At 40.8% G+C, this 24,140-nt stretch overlaps 1 protein-coding gene across 1 annotated transcript in view; it reads left to right on the plus strand.

Moving 5' to 3' along the window:
• HTR4 (5-hydroxytryptamine receptor 4) overlaps positions 1-24,140 on the plus strand; it is a 227,619-nt gene that overhangs the window by 21,176 nt on the left and 182,303 nt on the right. The window lies entirely within an intron of this gene.

Raw genomic sequence — 24,140 nt, forward strand, 5'->3', positions numbered from 1 at the left:
AATGGAAATTATGTCTGTGTGCACAGTATTTCAGTGTTCATGCTTCAATATTAGTTTTGTCATCCTCTTAATTCATGTCTACATAAAAGTCAGTGTACCCAGACTAAAAATAACTGAGACTGCAATCCTAAGAACACCTTCCTGGAAGTAAGACCCATTGAAGAGGCCTGGCTTGAATTATGAGTAGACCCACTTAAAATGGTTTTCCAAAATTTAAGGAAAAAAATGTGGATTGATTAAGTCTACTACTTTTATTGTACTACAAACTGATTATTGGTTATGCAGAGTGGATATTTTGTGCTACAAATTTGTTTTCTGTTTTGAGTATGTCCCAAACACATGTTAAGCCATTCTTTCCACATTTTATCAACTTTGAATTAAAAAAAACCATGATGTTTCAACATGTCAACAAAAACGCAACTAGGTTAAAGACTGGCAGGATGTTTTCATAACTAAAGCAGAAAGATTAAAGAAGGTTACAACTCACAGAAACTGATAAACCATAATTTAAAAAATAAAACTATTAAAATAATAATGAAGAAATGAGTTAATCATGGATGAGATTGCCAAGACAGTCTAAGAAGTTAATTACAGTGTAAAACTTGAACTTCAAACAAAAAAATAAAAATGTATCCAGAGTCTGATTGGTCATTAAGAAAATCAGGAAAAGTCCTGGTGGGCTGATGACTGGGGATGGGGGGGAGCAACCCTCATCCCATGCAGAGTGGGTGAGAGCCTGCCTTACAGCCTGTTTCCCCCCCTTTCTTCGGCGTTTTCCCCATGGACAAAATGTCCTGGGATAAGGTGGTGAAAAATCCTGGTTTGGGCATGGCTTCCACATGGCTTCTGGGCGTAACTCAGGGCCGCCCCTTATCTGGCGGCTTTCAAAAAACAATGAAATTGGTGGTTCTTTTTAAAAAGCCCGCAGCAATCCCGCTCCCATGCAAACACCGCAGGAGATGGGCCAGTGTTTTTTTTTCCGGCTTCGCTGCCTGCTCTCCCCACCCCTTAGCTGCAGTGGAACGGAATCTACATAAACTATGTAAATGACGTAAACATAAGTGTTCATGGGGAAAAATGAAAATAAACCGGGGACACATGCATACTTCACTGGAGTTCTTCCTCCCGGCCTGAATGCAATGACGGGCAGCCGTACAAAGGGAGAAACCGGGATGAAAACATCCTTGGATATATGATCCCAGGATATTTTGTCCGTGGGGAAAACACCTTCCTTCTTCAGTTGGGGGGAGGGGAGCTGGGGCAGCATAGAGAGGCTTTTACTATGGCTATTTTTCCTCCTAGTCCATCCATTTGTATCAGTTTGCCAGAATGGGACAACCTGTAATTTACTATTTCTTGTCAACCAGGGAATGACTGTCAAACCACCCCTCTGTCTCATTTTATGAGTCAAAACTATAAAATTTGAATTTAAAGGGTAGATCCTAAGTACAGCCCCCTAAGCACTGCTTATGCAATGGAGCTGTACCAGCTGTTGCTTCCTCGTGCAGCCTGCTGTGCTCACTGAAGTCTTGCCCCTCAGCCTGGGTAGTTGGGATGCAGGGGGGTTGCAGTGAGAGGGTTAGATTGGTTGAAATTTTTCACAAATGAAAATATGAGAAGAGCAGTTCCCAAGATCCAGCCTTCAGAGGTTAAACCATGAGCACTGCTGAACAAAGCTAACTTGGCTTATTTATTGAAATTGCTGACTATTTTGTGCCCAAAAATCTGAAAAGCACAATAATAATTGGGAGATATCATCTGTGGATCAACAATTGGTTCCTTATGTATTGAAACTAAATCCAGACAAGACTAAGATGCTGTTAGTCAGCTGATCATGGGACTGAGATTCTGCCTCTTCTGGATGTCTGGCATTTCATAAAGATCAAGTTCATGGCCTATGGTGTTATTAGATTAAGTTTTCCAGGTGAATGTACAAATGTTTTCTTTTCATGGAAAAGATAGGAGGGAGGAATTTTACCATATACCACATCTCCATTGCAGCCTTCAGGCCCACAGGTTACTACTCCATCTGGACAGTGCAACCCCAGAAATAAAATGTCCTGGAGTCAGAAATGGGTTCTGGGTAGAGGGAAATCTGAGAGAACTGGAGATCTTTGCATGATTCTTGTAAGGCTCTTGTGTTGAATCTAATCCAGTCTGTGCCATTTGGATAAAATATATCTAATTATTTACCAAGTTATTTTTTGAATGCTTTGCTTTGAAACTGGAGATTTTATTTTTAAAACAGACAATTTAAGGAGCAAATGGTCCTTAATATGTATTCTTAATCATTCTTCCTTCGAATAGTAGTATTCAAGCAGTACAGTCATATTTTGGCTCATGTTGCTGAACCTTTCTGTTCAGTGCTGAAACAAGTGATGCTACCAATAGGGCAGCCCAATTCAGATGGAGGGGGGGATGAATGGTATGGAATGCACCAATGCATTTGTCCCCTCCACTGGTGTAAGGGGCACCACCACCAGCAGAGAGGGCAAAGGTGCCATGACTCGATGGTGGAGAAACCCAGAAGCAGGCACCAGCCCCTTAAGCTTGTTTGAACTATGGGGTAATTCAGGCAGCAGAAGGGTTTTTGAATTACCCTCTTTTCCATTCTGCCCAGTGGAGGTAGCATGAGCTGTCTTTGCCATGTCATCCCCAGCTGCCTCTGTGCTGCTCCCATCTGGATTGCACTGTATATCTGTTTGCCTCTAAGAGGCAGAAACTGACTCAGTGTTTTTGGTATAGTTAATGTTTTCCTTGCATGTTACTCCAATGCTTTTTATCATTCCTGATCTTTATTTAGTAACCTTAATTGTAATGTAGTAAGATTTCTCCTAGATTTATAAAAACACATAGCCTTTAGAGACACATACATTATAAGGGTATCACAGTGGAATGTGCCTGGGCTTTTATTAAGATGTGATGGTGACATAATTTCTTTACTTTGGACTAAAACATTAACATTGTGTTTAAAATGTTCTGGTCTGGAGTAACTTACCTAATCCTAAACATTTTCTTTGCACTTTAATTATTTTAACAGTTTTGTAAAAAGATTGTTTTGACGATTAACATTATGGTGACCACAGTATGCACATAAAACATTTCTTTTTATAGTTCTGGATTAGCAGTTCTGTAACCAGGACACAGATTTCAAGTGAATTCAAATTCTATATTAAGTTGATATCCCACTTAGAGTAGAATTAACGTTCAATTTGACAAGTTGTGCCCCAGGCTTTTAAACCACTTGTATTCTTTTTAAGAGTCTTTTGTTATCTTTAAATGCAGCCATATAAAATTGGAGCTTCCCCCCCCCCCCCTCTGCAGTCTGTTGGGGATGCTGTATAGGATATACTGGTAGACAATTTTAGAAATCTTGGGTGGGGGAAAATCTTTTTCAATGGTTAATCTCCAAATTGGTAACTAGATTCTACAGACAGGTGCTTTACTCCATCACATCATTTGAAAAGCCATGTAGGGCCTCCACTTCTCAGCTGTTTTTAAAGAACTTTGAGAAAAAACATAGTCTTTTTTCCTTACAGCTTTCTGGAAAGATTTGGCCCATTCATTCTAAATACTTTCCTGTGCAAAGATCTCTGAGAACTGTATAATGTTATCACTTCTGGAAAATTATTAAGGACCTGGAAGCTTTGACAAACTACAGTTCATTCCAAGAGATCTTTGTGCTGTGAACTTCCTGTTGGTAGTGTTTTAGGGTCTAGTAAATTGCTGGAGCATCTTTCCCCTTCATGTCTCTTCATGCTGGTGCTGAAAGAGAAACTGGTACCTTTGGATGTCCTAAAATAACTTACAAGCTGACCTACAATTCAAAGGGAGCTTTGCATGGGTCACAGAAAACTCATTATTTCTAAACTGGAAGGGTGTGTACGTTTGTTTACATTTACAAACTTCACCATTCTGAAACTTGGCAACATCACTAGGTAGAACATAATAGGAAACATGCTTTCTGGACCAAGCAATTGTAACCCCCATGCTCAGAATGGGTTGACCCGGTAAGGGGTGGAGACTCAAAGCAGCAAGAGGCTGCAGACCTCATGTAGTTTGGAGGAGACAAGGCTACCAGACTTGGACCATGGTTGTATAAGCCCTTAACACCTTGTTAAGGTAACTGCAATATTGTTGGGAACTACTGGGAAGGTAGTTGTTTGTTTATTTTTGCTATGTTGTAAATGTTGGAGTTTATTGTTTCAGGGTTTCTTTTTGTGTTTGTAATGGGTGAGAGTTCTCCTGGAAACCTTCATCATGTTGAATCCTGTTCATCAAGCCCTTGGAGTCTTCAGGAGCCAACCCACTTGTAAAGAAGAATTGGACCTGGCAGTATCAGTAGACTGTAAATATAAGGACTTGAAGATGCAACCTGAACTGCACCTTGAAGTGGGTTTGTTAAATGTTGATGTTTGATGTTATATGTTAAGAAAGTAAAGCATTTTGTTTTTAAAATTTGTTGTTGCAAACTCATTCCAAGTTCTGCCCCACAGAACCCACAAGCTGAGGTTACACAATCTCATTAGCATCATTACCATACTTCGGTTTGTGTACTTGGGCACAGCTCACCTTTTCTTCTGTTTAGCTTTCACTCTCATCTATGTAGGCTTTGTTCATGAATAGCTTTGCTGTTCTTATAATGATAGCAGCTCCATGTCCATATTTTCTTGCCTGCCACTTCCCCATCAACATTAGGCATATATATGACCATTTCATTTCACATAGTTGTACTTATTACTGATTTAATACTTGTAATAATAGCACGTAGTTAAACAGGCACTGGATGTATGGACTATTTCTTCTTTTTACAGCTGTTGGTATTTCTGGGAATTTGATGTGGTTTGTGATGAACAAGTCACATTGCTAAGACAGTATGGCAGCTGTGATCTTCCTGTCTTGTGTTTGCTTCTGGTGCAGAAGAAACATTTCAATTATTGGCCACTTTTTCTTCTTTCTAGGGGCCTTCAGATTTCTTATTAAACGAGGAAATATTTTCTATAATTTTCTGAGACCTGTGCAGCCAGGAATACATGCTTGGCAATGATCACATCGCTATGTGAGATGCATAAGGAAAAGGAGAGGTTTTCAGTAGTACATAAAGGAAAGTAACAGGTACCTGAGACAGAAGGTGCTTTCAGAATGATCTGCACCAAGAATGATATTTTTCCTGTTTTTAAAATGGGGCCCAACAGCCTGAATAGTTCAAATTAGCCAAACTTGACAGAGCTTGGAAGCTAAATATGGTCAGCCTCAATCAGTACTTAGATGGGAAACCATCAATGTCAAATCACCTCTGCCTGGGATCCAAATGAAGGGTCACCATAGATTGGTTGTGATTTGATGGCGCGTTGTTGTTGTTTTGTCTTCCTAACATGTTCTTTGTAAATAGCAGAAGTCACAACATTATTGCTTACCACATCTAAAAAAGCAGGTTGTTTGGATCTGTTAACACAAACATGGCTTTTCCGTTGCTTGTGGTGATGTTGAGCCACAGACTGAACTGATCATGTGACTGTGAACTTTGTTTAGAGCAGGGGTAGGGAACCTGCGGCTCTCCAGATGTTCAGGAACTACAATTCCCATCAGCCCCTACCAGCATGGCCAATTGGCCATGCTGACAGAGGCTGATGGGAATTGTAGTTCCTGAACATCTGGAGAGCCGCAGGTTCCCTACCCCTGGTTTAGAGGCTCAGCACAGATCTGCTTTTGGCATTCTTAATGCAAGTGCTATTCTCAAGTTTCTCTGCATACATAGTCCCTTTCCAAGACTAGGCTGATAATGGTTCCATAATTATGTCACTCAACTTAGAAGCAGACAAAAGTTTGCAAGGTAGTTGAAGGAGCCTGCAGATGATGTGGATAGATCCTCCAAGTATATTTTAAAGCTGTGCAATGAGTAATTGCCTATTCTTTCCTGCGGGCACATGTGTAATTGTTTCAAGGTGGTTTGCTTTGAAATGTCAACTTCGTTTCCCTTTAGCAACCTGTCAATCTTTTCATAGCCTCCGGGATCCCAATATTTGGTATTACACTGCTTTTTTGTTTATTGTTAGCATTATTACTATTAACAGGCAGGGAAGCCTAAGTCCAAAGGCGACACCGAGGGCTTGGCTCATCAACAGATGTTTAAGTAAAGTTAGAAAAAGACCAGTTTTACAAAAACACAAGTGATTTAAGGACATCCAAATAGAAACACTGTGCACGCTGATTATCATCCTTCACTGAAGTTGAAGTTCCAAGCAAAAAATAGTATTAAATTCAGTATGCTCTGTAATATTGTTGGTATTGAATCAAACAAGGAATGTTGCTGAGATATATTCTGGGCAATAGCTAATGATTCTGAAGGCTTTGTGCCAGTAACAACTGGTTCCATTGATAGAGATAGAAAGGGATGATCCTTCTCTAGCAAGATTCAGCTTCTTCCATCTTCCCTGCTGCTGCTGTTTTGCAGCTGTGCACCCACACTAAGTCAAGCAAAAAAATGGGCCCTTTTGTATGATTACTGACACAGCTGTCTGAAACCCAAGCACTTGAATCACTCTGAGGCTACAGGTTCTGTGGCTGGTAAAACATGGCCATTTTATTTCTTCCCTTTCTATGAATATGTTTTCATATACAATGTCTCCAAGCAAAATAAACTCATGATGCCATAGAGTAACACATGTAAAAATAAACTCATGCAAAATAAACTCATGATGCTCCTTAGAATAACACATATAAAAATCCCAGATATAATTCCAGACATCTTCACCAAAAAATGGGATAGGAAGAGACATTGCCCACCAGTTCAGCATAGCACTGTTCTATATAAACCAATTATATGACTGGCTGTAAAGCTGCTTCATATGAGCTGCTAGTTCAGTGTGTCAAAGGAATATTTCTTAAATAGAGTACTTTTTATGGTCCTTATTAATTTTCATACCATACAAATAGCTAACAAAGAACAGCATTCTAGGTGTGGGCAACTGTCACGAGAGTATTATTTGAAGTTATTGCTGTATTGACTGTCATTCTGCAACCAAGTCCACTAAATTATTACAAAATTATTTGCATATATTTTGAAAGGAGATTTAAAACAGCTTATTATTAGTATGACAAATTCCTAGTAGTGTAAGTAATGGAGATCATATTCACATACTCTACTATAGGGGTTCTTAATCCCATGATTACTTGATCCTTAGGAAACCATGGATGAGTTTCAGGGGATCCATGTACCAGATGAGAAAATAATAATAATGTTTTTCTTCGATTTCCTTCCTGTTACTTTTTAAATTGTCTGTATGGAAATAATTTTTAGTGTCAAATTATGTTATGAAGATGTTGTTTCTCTCAAAACAAAAGTAAGGTAGCATGAAATATGGGATTCTTTACATGGTCAGGTAATGTAGAATTGGATTTATTTCGTTTTTCAGGAAGTGACCTTTTTTTTCCAGGAAGCAGTGGCGTAGGAGGTTAAGAGCTCATGTATCTAATCTGGAGGAACCAGGTTTGATTCCCTGCTCTGCCGCCTGAGCTGTGGAGGCTTACCTGGGGAATTCATATTAGCCTGTACACTCCCACACATGCCAGCTGGGGTAATTTTGGGCTGATCACAGCTTCTCAGAGCTCTCTCAGCCCCACCCACCTCCCAGGGTGTTTGTTGTGAGGGGGGAAGGGCAAGGAGGTTGTAAGCCCCTTTGAGCCTCCTGCAGGAGAGAAAGGGGGGGGATACAAATCATCATCATCATCTTCTTCTTCTTATGTGTGGGTATGTGTGAAACATTTTAATATGTGCCGCTTTTCGTCAAATTCTCAAGGGGCGTGTGACCCTTCAAAGATTCAGAATCCAGCTAACTTTCGAGTACAAGAAAGTGCAAATGGCTGAATACTATATCATATGGCATATTTTAACAATTAAATATGATCACATATTTAAGGTGATTTAAGGTGTGACATATCTGCATCTTGGTGGGAATTACTGTTGGTGGGAATTACTGTTTTAAAGCAACAGCTTAAAAAGCCATGAAAAGATCTGAAACCCAGTGATTGCTATACTGCATGTCGAAGCTATTAGATAAGTTTTAATAGATGGAGGGTACTTGGCAGGCAGGCAGAGTTAACGAATATGTGGATTTAGGTACACTTGGATGAGCATGAGGCTCTTGTTTATCAAACATATCCCTCTGAATTTTTAGCTTCATTGAACAAGTGGAATAAAGTGTTCTGTTTTGGCATATTTCATTCTGCACAGATAATATAATGCATGTGTAATGAGAGAAGAATTATGATGTCACCACCTGGATCCATCCATAAAGTATACCCAACCTCCCTGCATTGAGGGGCACATTTCCTAGCCAGTGCGTGTTTCATATATCCAATTTTTCTGGTATGCATATTGTACTGGGCATGTTTGTAGAGTCATGTATATAGACTGCTGCAGCACAAGGGGTAGAAAGTGAGTGTACTACTAGAGTGTAGCCATCCACTGTGATTATGTTTCCTTTCCCACACTTTTTTACATCATTTATAACCTTCCTTTCTCTCCAGTGAGAACCCAAAGCATCTTACATTTTTTCCTCTACTCCATTTTACCCTTGCAACCATTCTGTGAAGTCAGGGGTGGAGCGAGGGGGGACTGTGCCCGGAGCCCCTGCCATGCCTCCGCCTGCCCTGCCCTGGAATGCCCCCACACTGGCGCGTGCCCAGTGCATTGCGCCCCACCCTGTCCCCTCGGCACTATGCCATTGTGTGAAGTACATTAGGCTGAAATTGTGTGACTGGCCCAGGGTCACCCAGCAGGCTTCCAAGACAGTGTAACTATTTGAACCTCACTTCTACACCATTCTGGCTGTCACAAACAGAACATATAAACATAAGGTTACCAAATCACATTATACTGGATAGCACTGTAAAAATGGCTGAAGGAATACCTTGAATATTCCTTGTGTTTCAGTTTATGCAGCATACATCTATTCTGACTATCACTAGGCTGGTGCTACACTATCTGCACTCTAAACTGGGGCTTATGAATGCAGAGTCACTGCCATTGCTTCAATCAGTTTTGTCCTCTAGAAATAGGGGAATCTATACAGAATCTATGAAAGCATAACGGAGTATTTAAGTCAACTAATGTGGGCATGATCCCTTATAGGGCACCCAGGGTTGAAATGTTTTCTGTGCAGGAAACATTTTCTGGAATCCTTTTTACTCTTGCCTTAACAAAAAACATAATCTTTTCAGTTTGATAATGTCCTTTATGTGATGCATATCCTTCTCCCTCATTCTGTATACTTTTTGCTAGGAATGCTGTTGTTCACAGGATATAAATGCCTGGAAAGTTCCTTAGGTTGGCAGGGATGTCATTTGATTAACCAAGCAATTCTTCAGCATGAGGCAGCTTGGTGATCTTTGTATTTTTGCATGATTGCCAAGGCACCGAATATACTAAACACTCATTTGAATGTCTCTCTCTTAGAATTGTCTCAGCTTGCTGTTAGATTTGGTAAAGCATCGACCACACAATGCAATAGGTTTTTGTCAATATAAAATTTATGGAGCTGTCTATTGTGTTCTTAATGCTAGGCAGCATATTTATAATGAGCAGTTTAATGTCAGTTTCCCAGTGTGGAGCTGTGCTAACAACAAATTACTTTTTTTGTGTTCTTGGCCACAAAAAGTTCTGCAGTCAACTAAGGCCATCTAAAGCCCAAGTTAAAGGAACAGAGTTGTCACACATCCCCCAGTCGTGAAAATGTACAAATAAACATAAACTAAAAACCTGGACACCTTGTAGCCATACATACATACATACATACATACATACATACATACATACATACATACATACATACATGTGTGTGAGTGTATAGAGAGAGAGAATATGTTTGTATATATGTTTGTTTTCTCTATTTATATATATGTATATATGTTCTGCCTATTTTTTCAAAAATATTTTGTGTGTATAAGTATAATATTTGAGAAAAACTTGAGAGAATAAACAGCAAAAACAGAACAATAAAGATAGTCCAGTTATGTTCATTGTTTTGTTTGCGCAGTTTGTTCTTTCACTTCCCCCCTCAAATATGTGTTTATATATCTTCGTACTAGGTTTCTGAGTTTAGGTTTGCCTGGCTGAGGTGGGGAATGAGGGGAGAGATGTAGGCAATAAAAACACCACACACTTTTGTTGGTAAAACTTTGCAGGCCACAGCTTATTTACTGATGACAGACAATAGCAGCAAAGGCATAGCATGGGAGCAGGCTGCCTGCTGGCCTGATGAACACCTCAACTCCCAGCATAATTTAGCGGGGGGGAGCTGTGGTGTGGCAGAAAGCAAGTTAGTGGGGAGTCCCATTAATGGGCAGACTCCAGCCTCACCACCTACCTGGTCCTCCCCTTGCCACCTGGGGGTGTAGGCCAGCCATTTGCCTCTGATCAGGCAGGTAGCGTACTGGCTTGCCACAACCCCTGAGACCCCTTATGGGGCCCCCATCAATGGGGAGGCAGGCACACAGGGCACAGTCTCCCTCCAAAAGGACCTGTCCTGATGCCAACTCACCAAAAGGCAGGAGACTACCAACCCACTGCTCCTGCCGAAGCTCCTGCCCAATCAGCCAGTTCCTTCTGGATGCTATGGAGCCATATGTCATTGCCCCACTCTGAAAGGTGCACACAATTTGCTCTGAAGAGGCTTGCAATCCTGAAGGAAATGCCGAGGTGAGAGATCACCCTCCTGCCAGTGATGGTCACTTTTGTATCTAAACACTCTGCCGTATGCACACAGTCACTACGATGGGAAAAAAAAACTCAGAGAAGGCCAGGTCCCTGAAGATGCCAGAGGCCTCCCAATGGACAGGTCACCTTTGAATACACCAGTGATTATCAAAGAAAATACCAACACTTGAGACTGCTAGTAGTGTCTGGATGAATCTGAAATGAGTTGCCAGGGGCCAGAGGAGCTTGCCAAAGTTTCATGCCATTAAAGTGCTGCAAGAATTCCAGCCAGATAGCCAGGTCCCTTGCATATACCCTGCATGATTTGGATAAAATGGTGCAGCTTCCTGATGCCAGAAGTGGCTCTTGCTAAAGCAACAGAACTGACCTGGGGAAATTACCGGACATGCAAAGTTCAAGTGACCTAAGATGACGTGTATTTCTTACAGTGTACATTTTTCCCCCCGATGAGGCCTAAAAGTAAGTCCCCTAGGGTGGCAAGCTTATCTGATGGGAGATTAGATGTACCCCAAATTGTATCCAGGGAGACCCTCAAATAGACCAGAGGTGGTGGGACCCTCAGTCCTTTTTGTATCAAACCACCTGAGAGCCTGGGAAAGTTTCTGTTTTCATGTGCAGCTGGAGTTAGGTATTATCGCTGTTACTGGAATATGTGTGTGTGTGTGTGCACGCATGGGATCTCTCTCTGCCCTTTTCCTGTTTCCCTCCTCCTTCTGTTTCCCTATGAGAACTGTCTGTGTGCATGTATCTTCTGTGGCTGATTTCTTGCCTTTGATTCTGTGACTGTTATTTCTTGCTTTTAATATATTCACAGAAATGTCTAGTGTTTGTGTAGATGCTTTTACCAAGCCACTCCTCAAATTCTCTATTTGCTTGCATAATTATAAATTTACACTTCTTTTACTTCTTTGGGACAGACTTTCCACTTTTTAAAAGAAGCCTTTTTGCATTTTAAGGCTTCTTTGATTTGGGTCATTATCTATGTAGTTTTCCTTTTAGATTTGCCGTTCCTAACCAGGAGAATGCAATCTATCTGGGCTTCAATTAGTGTGGTTTTAAATAGCTTCCAAACATCCCCTTGGAATTTGATTATCTTGAGTCAACCTTTAAACTTCCTTTTAACTAGTCCCCTCATTTTTGTAAAGTTCTTTCTTCTGAAATCAAAGAATTACACCCAGAAAAACTCTGATAGATGATCTCACAACTGCCTTTGTTCATATGATAGTTGGAATATCAGGGAATGTAAATATGGGCATTGCTTTGCTTTCAGTTATTGTATAATATGGTCTTACTACTGCCTCATTACTGTCACGTTCAGAGAAATGGCCAGGCTGTATGAAAAGCCCCCAGTCAAATTTAAAGTAGTTGCCTGTTTCTGATCATCCAATGAGTTTGTTCAGGATATGGCAGACACATTGTCAGGTTCAGGCCAGAAGTGATCTGGTAGTCTAAGGCCCCTTCCGCACATGCAGAATAATGCACTTTCAATCCACTTTCACAGCTGTTTGCAAGTGTATTTTGCTATTCCACACAGCTGCAAAGTGGATTGAAAGTAGATTGAAAGTGTATTATTCTGCATGTGTGGAAGGAACAGGGCAGAGTCAAGGTACAAAGTAGGGTTACAAACAAGGCTCAGCAGACAAATTGCTTAGACTGAAAGGTCCAGTCTGAAGACAGCTGCTTTATATCTTTATATCCTTTACTTCTCATGAACTTTCTCATCAGAGTTAGCATCATTTTTCCTGTTTAAGTTTATTGTACTTTCTGCATTCCTCCAATTCTGTTTGTAAATATAATATTAGTATTGTAAGAATAATGAAATAAGAGTACTTACAGCCAGACCCTCTGTTTCACAGAATTCTTTAAAATTCATTTTGCTTTTGTAGAACTCTACAAAGTATAATACCTGGAAATTGTTGTTTAGATTCTTTTTATTGCTCTGCAAATGGTTTATTGAATATTCTTTCAAAGTGTATGTTTATAATTCCTCATACAAAGACTGACCATATGGTGAGCTCAGACAAAACTTTTACTGTCAGAGATACACTCTTGTCATGGCAGTTTAATAGATTTTAATACGGAAACATGCATGATGCATCAGATGTTCTCTGAGAGTTTAGTTTCTGCAAGCATCAGAAAGAAATGATAACATTGAGAAACATCTGCACCTGGATTTATTGATTTTTTTAAATGGACCATTGTATCTCCTTCTGCACAGGCCATATGCTCTTCAACAATTTTTTATGACAATAATAGATTTATAGTCCCCTGGAATTACCAGAGCTTCCAAAAAGGAGGAATCTCTCATGGTTATTTAAAGGCAACTACATTGTAAAACAAATTGGAAGACTATGTAGTTATCTGATCCATTTGATAAAGAAATACCTTTCAGGTGATGTGTATGATTCTCAAGCTGCTGGTGATTTAACATGTAAAATATGAGACCAATTTTCATAATAGTTTAATTAACAAGCATTGTCTGAAAAACAGTATTCTAGTACTTGTCTGTTTTATCCAGAACCAGAAAAGTAATCTTCAACAACAACAACAATAAACAACCGTATCTTCGAGACCGCATCACCCCATATGTCCCTGCACGGCCTCTCCGATCAACTGAGGCCAATTTACTAGTGGTCCCTGGCCCTTCGGCGATGCGGCTGGCCTCCACACGGGCCAGGGCCTTTACGGCTCTGGCCCCGGCCTGGTGGAACGCTCTCCCTCCAGCTGTCCGGGCCCTGCGGGACCTTAGTGAGTTCCGCAGGGCCTGTAAGACGGAGCTGTTCCGCCGGGCCTTTGGAGAAACCAGCCGCTGACTGTGCCCCCTCCCCTCTGGCCCCGACATCTGGGCCGTTTGTCACCCGAGGAGACCTACCATTCCCTCCCCCTTTTCTTGGGGAAGAGGGAACTTAAAGTTGGAATGTTGGACACCACTTGTATTTTATTCTACTGTGATTTGTTGTATAACTGTTAGAATTCACTCTATGGTTTTACCGCTGCCTTAATGTTTTTAAGGTTTTAACTGTCTTACTGTAAGGTTGTGGTTTGAAGTGTGCTTCTGTTCAGCCAGCTTGGCCTTGGAACATTCCACGGTCTGGGCTGGTTGCCCAGGGTGGCTGCTGGAGTTAACCTTGCTGTCTGCGCTTATCATATATGTGTTTGAAGCTTGTCCTTTTCTATCGTGGGAATTGTATTGGGGAGTTCGGGGAGGAGCCGTTTTGCCCGTAAAAGAAGCCGCCTGATTCGGGGAAGGTCAGAATCTGCATTCTGTGTATTGTGACTCCTGAAGTTTATGAAATAAAGAACTTTTCAAAGTTGCTTAATTTCGGGTCCTTCAAGGTTCCTTACACTTACAGTGTTTTTATATGTTGTACATCGCCCAGAGCCCTTCGGGGATGGGGTGATACAGAAGTCAAACAAACAAACAAATAAATAAATAAACAAATAAACAAACAAACAAATAAACAAACCAACCTAGAGTTGAATCCAACTAGCTTTTCAATTGGCAAAAAAGGGAAGAAGAGGTTCCTTTTGACCACAGAACAAACTATTCAGGGGGTTATGGGACCTGTGTTGACAAAAGTCATGTGGTATTAGGAGCTTTAATAAAGAGAGGAATTGTCTAAGTTTGTCTCATGGCCCCATGTGGGGTGGGGCAAAAGAGCTTGTGGGAGTAGTGTGGCCTTGTGTCGGTATGTTTGCCTCCTCTGCCATGAAAAGGGCAGCTCTGGAAGCAAACGTGCTGGTGTCTGAGCTCTTCAGCTCCACAGCAGTGAAACCCAGAAATGGTCACTGCTGCTAAACTACAATGGCGTCCAGTCAGACACCAGTGCAGGGGACGGGCTGGGATGTTCTCAAGGATGGAGCTAACTATATTTGGCTTCCACCTGGGCTTTTGCTCTGTGGGTGCTCCAATGTTATGCCACCTAAAATAATGGCATACGTCTATTTTGCCCCACAGAGGGCTTTTGGGTGACTGGGAAGGATTTTTTTGTTTTTGTTTTTCTGCCTCCCAACACTGCCTAAAAGCCCTCTGGATGCAGAGGAACAGTGGCACCATCCCTGACCACCTTGGGATTTGGAATTTGGATGGGGCTGTAAGTATTTTAGGTTAGCTATTTAGATTTTATTATATTTTTCCCCTGCTTTACACCCCTCTTATATTTTGCACATTTCTTTTAAGAAACCTTATTAAGTGTACTTTTGTGATGTAAGCTGTTTTTTGGGACTTCAATTGAAACTCAGTTCCTTGATTTACATTGGCTACAGCAGCCAAAGTAATTATTTTGGGAACTCAACCTGCAAGTGTCCCACCTTGTAGGGCTGACAGGCTGGAGACTTGTTTCTTTGGTCTCTTAACTGCGGGTTTGTCAGAGGAACTGGTGGTGACTTATTGCTCTGAGCAGTAAGGATTTACTCCCTAGTTTTGTGTTTTGGTTTGCAATAACCCAACACCTTTCCTTGACACTGCAGGTAAATGATTTATCACTGCACAACTGTCCTCTGGCTCATCCTTATTGCTTCTGTTCTTTCAACTGCTGCCATTAATTTTAATTGCTTATTGTGTAAATGTAATGGTCGGTACTACAAGGATCACAGCCAGAGGTGAATTTGCAGCAAGACAATTTGTTGGGTCCCTCCCTACTTATTAGTACCTAGTAAATGTTTCTGTAATAAAACTTTATTGCATTTTCTGTAATAAAATTTTTCATTGTAATCCCTCATGCTACATCCCATCCCAATGTTGAGAATCTCCTGATCTCCAAGCATGAATTTTGAGAGGGCACAGGGAAGTAGGAAGTAGGAAGAGGGAGTCTGCAATGAACCCTTCTATGAACTCTGCTCCAATCATGATACTTCTGATCCACACACAAGTGGTGCTTAAACATGGTGGTTTAAAAATAGCACAGGCAAAGAGGCGGAGAAAGGAGGATGGCACAAACTTTAAGAGTTCATGATTTCTAATAGAAACCCCAATTGGCCTGTATTTGATTCTGCCCTATGCACACTCCTAGTATTCAGTTATGCAGACTTATGATATGAACTACTCATAAATAAATTAATAAAATCTGATTAAGTACTTACTAACAGATGTGCTTATGGTTGCAGCCTTAATCGTCATCTTGTCTCTGGAGGTATAAAGTGCAGTGCTGATTTATGTTTGTCATACTTCATAAGAAGCTGTCTTTAGAATCAACTCCAGCATTATCTACTCCAGGTGATAATGGCTATCCAGCTTCTCCAGAGAAAAGTCTTTTTTTCAAGCCCTTCTACTTTAGATGTTTTAATTAGGGCATTGAACCTGGCATCTTTATGAAAATTATTTGTCTTGTAAATTAACAAAACAGATTCTGCTAACAGGAGTTTGCTCCTGGTGGACGTTTGCCAAATTAACTCAGATAAGAATTGTGCATCAGAAGTTTTTGGTCCTTTTTGGTATGATGATATGACTTACCAAAATGGTACTAATTTTATCTGGATTTTGTTGCACCGGTACATATAATCATGCTTAAAGTAATTTGAGAACAGAAATTTTGGGACTGTTGAACTTCTTCCCTTTAGCCTACAGTATTTTACAACTGAAACCAGGGACACTTGTGAGCATGAGTGGATGGGGCTAGACTAGAGGCATGGTCTGGCAGACAGTGGACAGGCCAACACAAGGCAGACTCAAATGTGCATCAGACAAAAGAAGCATGAGACAAGCCACAAATTTCATAGTAGGTTATATACATAAGTTTGAATGGATCCTCTGGCTCATTCCGCACATGCAGAATAATGCACTTTCAAACCGCTTTCAGTGCTCTTTGAAGCTGTGCGGAATGGCAAAAACCACTTGCAAACAGTTGTGAAAGTGGTTTGAAAACACATTATTTTGTGTGTGCGGAAGGGGCCTCTGTTTCAGAAGCATAAAGTTTGTGAAATGTTCCCTAATTTTCATCTCTGTGGAGACCTTTCAACTTTGGGAAAGTTTATTCCTAGAACTGAGGGACATATCTCTGCATAGATTAGATGGATGCAGTGGGGAGAGGAAAGAGGAAATAACTGCCCCTTTGTTTCTCTTCTGTGAGTGTAGTTTTGCCCATGCAAGAGGCAGAAAGTGAAATCTCATTCCTTTCCTCCTCCCTGTTACAGCCATTTGACCCGCACACCAATCAGTACATGGGAGTCATTTACTTCCAAGAAGAAACTTTCTCAGTGTTGGTTGGAAAGGACTGTGGGGTGGGAAGGGCAGGGAAGATCATGGACTTGTCACTGCTTTCTGCTGGTGATTTGTGGGTCCAAGCCGTATGATATACACATATACACTACTCTGCACTTATAAAATTTCAAGGGTATTGGTCTCATTTTGTATATGAAGAATACTAAGGTGCAAGAGTAAATGGCTGGCCCAAGACCAGTTAGTGAATCCGTGACATAAAAAGCAAAAATAGTAGTGCCAGTGAGCATATGCTGTGTCTCTTTGCTCTCTGTTTGTCTGAATGAATTTGGATTTGTCCATTTGTAAATTGGTATTGCATTCACACATATCTATCATACTTGTATTAGTGTTAGCATCCAATATCAACAATTCTTTTTTGAAAATAATAGCATAAATGTTCCCTCTGAGACACAATTCCACTTACTTTTAATTAATGAAATGTGTCTTAGTTCTGAAATTAAAATCTGATGTAATGTTACTATTTCAAAACTCAAGTTCCTTATTCTGGTCAACATTTCCTGTTAGCTGCATGTGGGAACTCATAAAGGCTGTGTTTTCACACATATGTCCTTTGGAGTTTGTTGTAGAAGTGTCTCTACTTGGTTAGGGAAGGGAAGAGAAAATCAAATGTCCAGGGTTATACGCAGGTGTGTGCCCAGCTGAGGGAAGCTTCCTCTGTTTCCCAATTTCCTACCTTTAAAACAGGAGTTACTGGTAGAGTTGTTTTGTTGTGTGCATGTAGCACTTTGCAGTTTTCCTTTGCATTGTCTGTGGTAATGGTTTTGTGAGCAGCAAACATCAGATCCGTGTGTGCACCTACAAGCAGAAGAGCTTAGAAGAGAAAGATGCCAAAGCCAGGAACGAGACTTGCTGCTGCTTACTTTTTAAAAAAGGTCTGGGTGTCATTTCACTTTTATTCTGCAGTTGTTTTATCCTTCTTTGGTGCTGGGATTTAATCTTCAAGGAAACCTTCAAAAAGAGCAGTTCAATGAAGCTATGGTCAAATGACATACTATTTCTCTATTTGCAATGCTTTGTACATGGTGTTCTAACTTTTACCCCAGGAGTTAGTATGACTTGTTTTCTTACACAAACTGGAAGACATTGGGCCTTTTCTCTCTTAATTCTTGCTCTCTAGGTAATCCTTCTTTTGCAATGCAATGAAGAAGTAGTCATGAAAAGGTAAGGGAGCTTAGCTTGTCTTTTTGAGACAGTGTTATTGTATAGTCACTCAAAAGATGGGAGTCAGATGTTGCCGGGGGGTGGGGTGGGGGGGACAAAATCAGTTCTTGCCCAAAGTGCCATTTTATGTAACTATACCCAGTGGTGGGGTTCAAATAATTTAACAACCGGTTCTGGTGGCAGGATTCGAATAATTTAACAACTGGTTGTTTACAAGCACCATTTTAACAACCAGTTCTGCTGAAGTGGTACAAACCTGCTGAATCCCATCACTGGCTATACCCCTGGGTCTGTGCATACAAGCCATATACACTTTTTCGTATATGCACTTTATCTCTGGGAAGCAGTTTGATACTATGCAACCAACAAAAGGAAATTTGGATGGCCCAGCAGAGGGACTGCTGCTGACCTTGTATTATAAACTTGATAGATTGGCCAGGATCATGCATGCCAGACTGTGTGATATAGTCTTTGGACTGTGTTGATAAGGCAATCAAATTGGAAGAGAAGAAGAATACAGGTGAAACATAAATGTTTGGTAAGTGATTTAAAATAAACACCAGACCCTAATGAAATCTCTTGCCCCTATTTTATTATCTATTGTTAACACTTAATGAAGTACATTAGAAATTCTCATTAAATCACCTTACATTAAAATGACCTACTCACTTTATTAAATCAACCTTGCTGCATGCTGAGAATCCAAAAGCAATTCTGTGTATGCTCATTTTACTCCCTTTATTGATGCACTGAAATAAATCCTGAAGTGATTTAAATTAGGTACCACAGCTTGAACACAGTCTTGTACTAGAAAGACTTAAAATAAGGAAATGAAAATTCAGTGAGCCAACAAATTACTGGCCTGCCAATAAGTAGTTTTCTCTTATCTCCAGTTCTCTCTATCTGTATTATGTTTATGAACCTAATGCATTCCTCTTGCTAAAGCCTAGTTCTGTCTCCTGAATGGCTCATAGGGACAGCTTGTCTGCTTTCTAGGAGAGTATTGTAACTGTATTATCAAGAATACCATGGAAGTCATAGATAGCATGATATGTATATAAAAAGAACCAGTTCTGATCTATAGGGCCGTTTCCGCACGGCCTCCTTAGCATGCGCCAAAGATGAGGCTGGCGTGGGGCGCAAAGCCCGTTCACGTACAAGCATCACGAGCGGGAGAAGCGGAGGAAAGGCTTGACAGGCGGCGGGGCGGCTCCTGCGGGCCAGCCTCTCGCCCTCCCACGCCCACTCCGCGGTGTCCTCCTTTCGTGGCGCCTGCGGGCATGCCCAGCCCATGCGCGCTGCCCCTCCGGCCCTGGAGGTCCGGGAGGGCGGGGCTGGCCCGCAGGCGCCGAGGAGGACACCGTGAGTGGCGGAGCGGGAAACAGCGTCTTCCCGGCGGCGCGGTTCGCACCGCGCCGCAGGGAAGACGCTCCCTCCCCAACAACAACCCTTTAAAGAGTTGTTGTTTAGGGCGGCTTGACGCTGCCCTGGGGGGAGGGAAGAAGAGTCAGGTCGCCGCTGCTGCGTTGCAGCAGCGGCACCTGTGCGAACGGCGGCCTGGGGGCGCCTTTTTTGGCGCCCCCAGGCCGTCATAAAGGGGCCGTGAGGAAACGGCCTAGGCTAGGTCAGGGGTCTGCAACCTGTGGCTCTCCATGTGCTGGCAGGGGCTGATGGGAATTGTAGTCCATGAACATCTGGAGAGCCACAGGTTGCAGACCTCTGGGCTAGGTGGTATTGCACTCTTTTGTGTATATGGAGACTCATGGGGTTAATTCCTAAGTAGCCATTTTGATATTTAATCAGGGTTATTTTATGGTATAGTAATAAATTTGACCTGCTGTAATTATTGTGCTTTGTTAACACGTAACAATTTCAACATCAATTCACTTGGGATGATTAAGATTTGGGAATTGTTTATTTAGAACATTTCTAGACCAACTGACCACACAAGGGAATTATCATTGTCAATCCTTTATCTGTAATTCTTGCTTGGGGATGTGGAAGGTATGGATAGAATCTGTGGTGGTAAAAAGTACTTTCAAGTCACAGCTGGCTTATGGCACCCCCATAGGGTTTTCAAGGCAAGAGGCATTTGGAGAAGGTTTTCCATTACAGTACAGAGACTGTACTGTATAAGAACCATAAAGTGTGCTTAGTATGATTCTTCATATGGATAGCACTGTGCCTGAAATTATGTTTTTTAAATGTTGGAGAACCAATTTCATAATAGAAAATATAAATCAGTATCTCATTAACTTCAGGGAAGATTATATATTGTGTTAAATTGTTTTATACATAGACAGAATCAAGAAATTAAGGGCTGCAATTTAAAAAATAACTTCTAGGACTGCTGGCATCTGGGCACATGGGCTGGCATTTATTGATAGGTAAGTCAGTGTCCAGGCTGTAGAATCCAGACACCCAACTTCTGCTTTTAATGAGAGATTATTTGTTCAGTCCAAAGCCTGTGTAAGTGGCCAAGTACAATTTGTAAACATTGCAGGAGAGAAGTAGATGTTATTTCATTTGGCATAATGAAAGAACAACAGTAGGGTGGCATAAACAGTAATTAGCAACAGGTCACACTAATTAGAGAGTTGATTGCAGCTGGCTATTTCTTGCAAATATTGTGAGCAAGTGCAAAAATTTTCTTCAAGACAAAATTATCAGAACAAAATGCTTTTCTTTCCCAAGCTTTCTTTGGGCGATTACATTATTGCATGATTAAGAAATGCAGCTTGATTGAATCTTTCTTATGAATATGAAACCTTGAACAAAAGCTTGAAAGTACTTTTAGTGGAGAATAAAGCACCTATTCAGAAACATTTCAAGATTTCCTGGTTACAAAAGGAACATGTTTATCAGTAACAGGGGGAAGAACGCTATTGTTTCTCTTTACTATATCTGTAATTTGCATGTGACTTCAGACTTTTAACATTTGTTGTTGGACAGCTACTATTTCATGGTGAAGTTAGACATTCTCTTAAAAGGCTACAAGAATTTACTGCGCCATCAATAAGGCGGTTAACACATTGTAGGCCTATTGCTTATTTTCAAGGGCTTCTCACACTTCTGAAAGATAGTAGTGAAAGGTGGGTGGAAAACGTCTGTGGGAACTCAAATATCAGCTGTATTCTTAACAGTATTGGTAACATGTCTGAGCTCTCATCTATGTAATTAATTAAATGTCTATTTATGTACACCATTCTCCACCAAATCCTCTTTATAGCTTCATCTGCAAATGGTACCGTGTTTCCCCGAATATAAGACAGTGTCTTATATTAATTTTTGCTCCCCAAGATGCGCTATGTCTTATTTTCAGGGGATGTCTTATATTTCTGTATTCTGTTTGTCAGGCATGCTTCCAAACAAAAACTTTGCTACGTCTTACTTTTGGGGGATACCTTATATTTCGCACTTCAGCAAAACCTCTACTATGTCTTATTTTCCGGGTATGTCTTATATTCGGGGAAACAGGGTAGTTCTTTCTGCTTGTGTTAGATCTCCTTGCTGCATTTGATGCATCTAATCATACCGTTCTATTGAGTTATTAGATGCAAGGCTTTGGAGTTTCTGGCATCATCTTCCAATTGTTTCAATCCTGGATGTTAGACTGACGGTAGAGAGGGGTTTTTTTTGGAGAGGCCATCTTATCATCATCATGGGAATTGTCTTGTGGTGTACATAGAGACTCCATTCTGTCTTTTAACAGTTCTAATGATACCTTTAAGTCAGAACATCCACAGTCTGAAGTTGGTTTGTCATTAGTGTGACACTCAGGCCCTTTCTGCATGGGCCAAAAGCGGCGGCAGCAGGCCGGTAAAACAGGGTTTTGACGGGAACTGCTCGCACAGGCGCCGCTGCCAAATCGCTGCAGCGGCCCCCAGCTCCCGCCAAAACGGTTTTAAAAATCTCGCTCAGGGAGCGAGGTATTTTGGAAACACTGGCTTCCATTCGGTGCCATGAGAACGGCACCGGGTGGAAGCCGGCGGTTCTCTCCCAGCCCTCCCAAACGCTCCTTACCTCCAGTCGCCTTCTATCACATTGTGCAGGCCAGGAGACGCCCCCCTGGCCTCATTTTCCAGCGTCGTAGCTCTGGCAAGGGGGGGCATGTCCCCTGGCCTCCACAACACAAAAGAGGGCGACCAGAAGTAAGAGCGTTTGGGAGTGGCGCAGACTGTGCGAAGGCTGCACCGCCACCGCCGCTTCCAGCAGGACCGTCCATGCGAATGGTCCTGCGGGAGTGTGCCAGCATTAACTATGCCAACACACCCCCTCTCAGTGCCCATGCAGAAAGGTATATATTTTCTTGTTTAAATTTCTTTTTTTTAAATAATGGATTTTATTATTTTTTTGAAAAGTTGCACACCACAATGAAAACAATACACTGCACAACTCTGCAGTGAACCAGTCACCCTAACATAAAATAGAAACTAAATAAACAGCAAAAAGTAACATAAAACTGCTTGACTTCCTGCCCAAAACCCATTACTAAGTTTAACTTTAATATTGTATTGTTACCATTAATATCTAGACCAGCATTTTTAAAAGGAAAAAAAAACCTATTCCAATACTGTTCCATTTCATATAAAGTACAGGCATAATGTAACTAACTTATTTCTCAGATTTAAAGGCAATTTACATAAAGATTCTCCAATCCTTCCTCATCCTTCTAACCTACCAGATAAACTCTTAAGACTGTTATCTGGCCATCCTCTTTTTAATAATATCTAACATTCTACTCAGCTGTACTGATTTTTAATCTACATTTCAACTGTTCCACTGGATGTTTTTCAGTAAACTCTTTAATGCTTTTCTTATAGAATTCTTTGGCACTTGCTGTAGAAGTGATTCTCAGTAGCTGTCCTTTACATATAAAGAGAAGTCCTTCCTACTTTAGCCAAGTGAATCTTATTTGTTTCTTCCTTAGAGAGTCCACTAGAAAAATATAGTCCTTTCACTTCTGCAGGTCTCTCAAGGGAATTTCCTTCATAATGATGATGTATTTGTCATCCATCTTAAACACTGATTTTCGATGGGCCTCTATAATTTGATCTTCAAAGTCTTTTGCAGAGAAGAAGACAAAAATATCTCTACACAGTCCTTGTGATTTTGGATTTTTGGAGTTTACTCTTTATACTTTTCAATCTTTGCAACCATCTCTTTTTCTTGTAACTTAACAAGGAAAGGTTCTTGTTAAGTTTCTCTTTCAAAGGATCATGCAGCTTTTTGCAGTATTAAGGCCTTTTCTGTAGTCTGACATTCCCACTGAAATATGGCTTGTTAATGTGCTTTGGATACTGTTTGAACTGAGTTAACTCGCTTTTTTCGAATCTTTAATTTTTTCCTTTACCAGTTTTAAGTTCTCCTCCAACTGACCAGTTTTCTTGAGATCATTCTTTATTTCCTTCAATAATTTGGTCATTGTTGCTGGTACATTTTTTGACACTACTTTTTATAGACTCCATTTCCAACTGTAGACTTTGTACATTTGTAGCCATAGTCTTGACATTGTTTGACAGACACTAATCCCTTCCTTGTAACAGCCATCTTGGACAACCATTAGATGTCACTGTGCACCTTGTTTAAATTTCTAGTGAAAATTTGCTGAATTAGTTCTTGAATGCTGTACTCAAATAATAATTTAAACAATTGAATTCAGCCTAAAAATAGATGAAGTTGGTTGAAAAAACACATGGACCTGATTTGTATAAGGCTAGATGGGGGTTTAAATTTGTACTTAACATACACTATGTAATCAGCCTTATGTCTCAACTAGAAAGGTGGACTATAAACAATCAAATAATAAGAATAACCTCTAAAGGTCAAATTAAGAAATTGGAGGTCCTCTTCCTAGTACAGTTAGATTTGTTTCTATGAAGAAAAAAATTGTAGGTGGTAATACATGAAATTATGCCCCATTCCTCCTCTGCAGCTGTAATCACAGAACCATCCATATTCTGTGGCCATTTGCAGTTGACAGCAGTGAGCCAAGAATATATGTTAATTCACTTCCTTCAGTCTAAATTTTTCCATTCCTGC

This window comes from Sphaerodactylus townsendi, linkage group LG03, assembly GCF_021028975.2.
Source record: "Sphaerodactylus townsendi isolate TG3544 linkage group LG03, MPM_Stown_v2.3, whole genome shotgun sequence".
Taxonomy (NCBI): domain Eukaryota; kingdom Metazoa; phylum Chordata; class Lepidosauria; order Squamata; family Sphaerodactylidae; genus Sphaerodactylus; species Sphaerodactylus townsendi.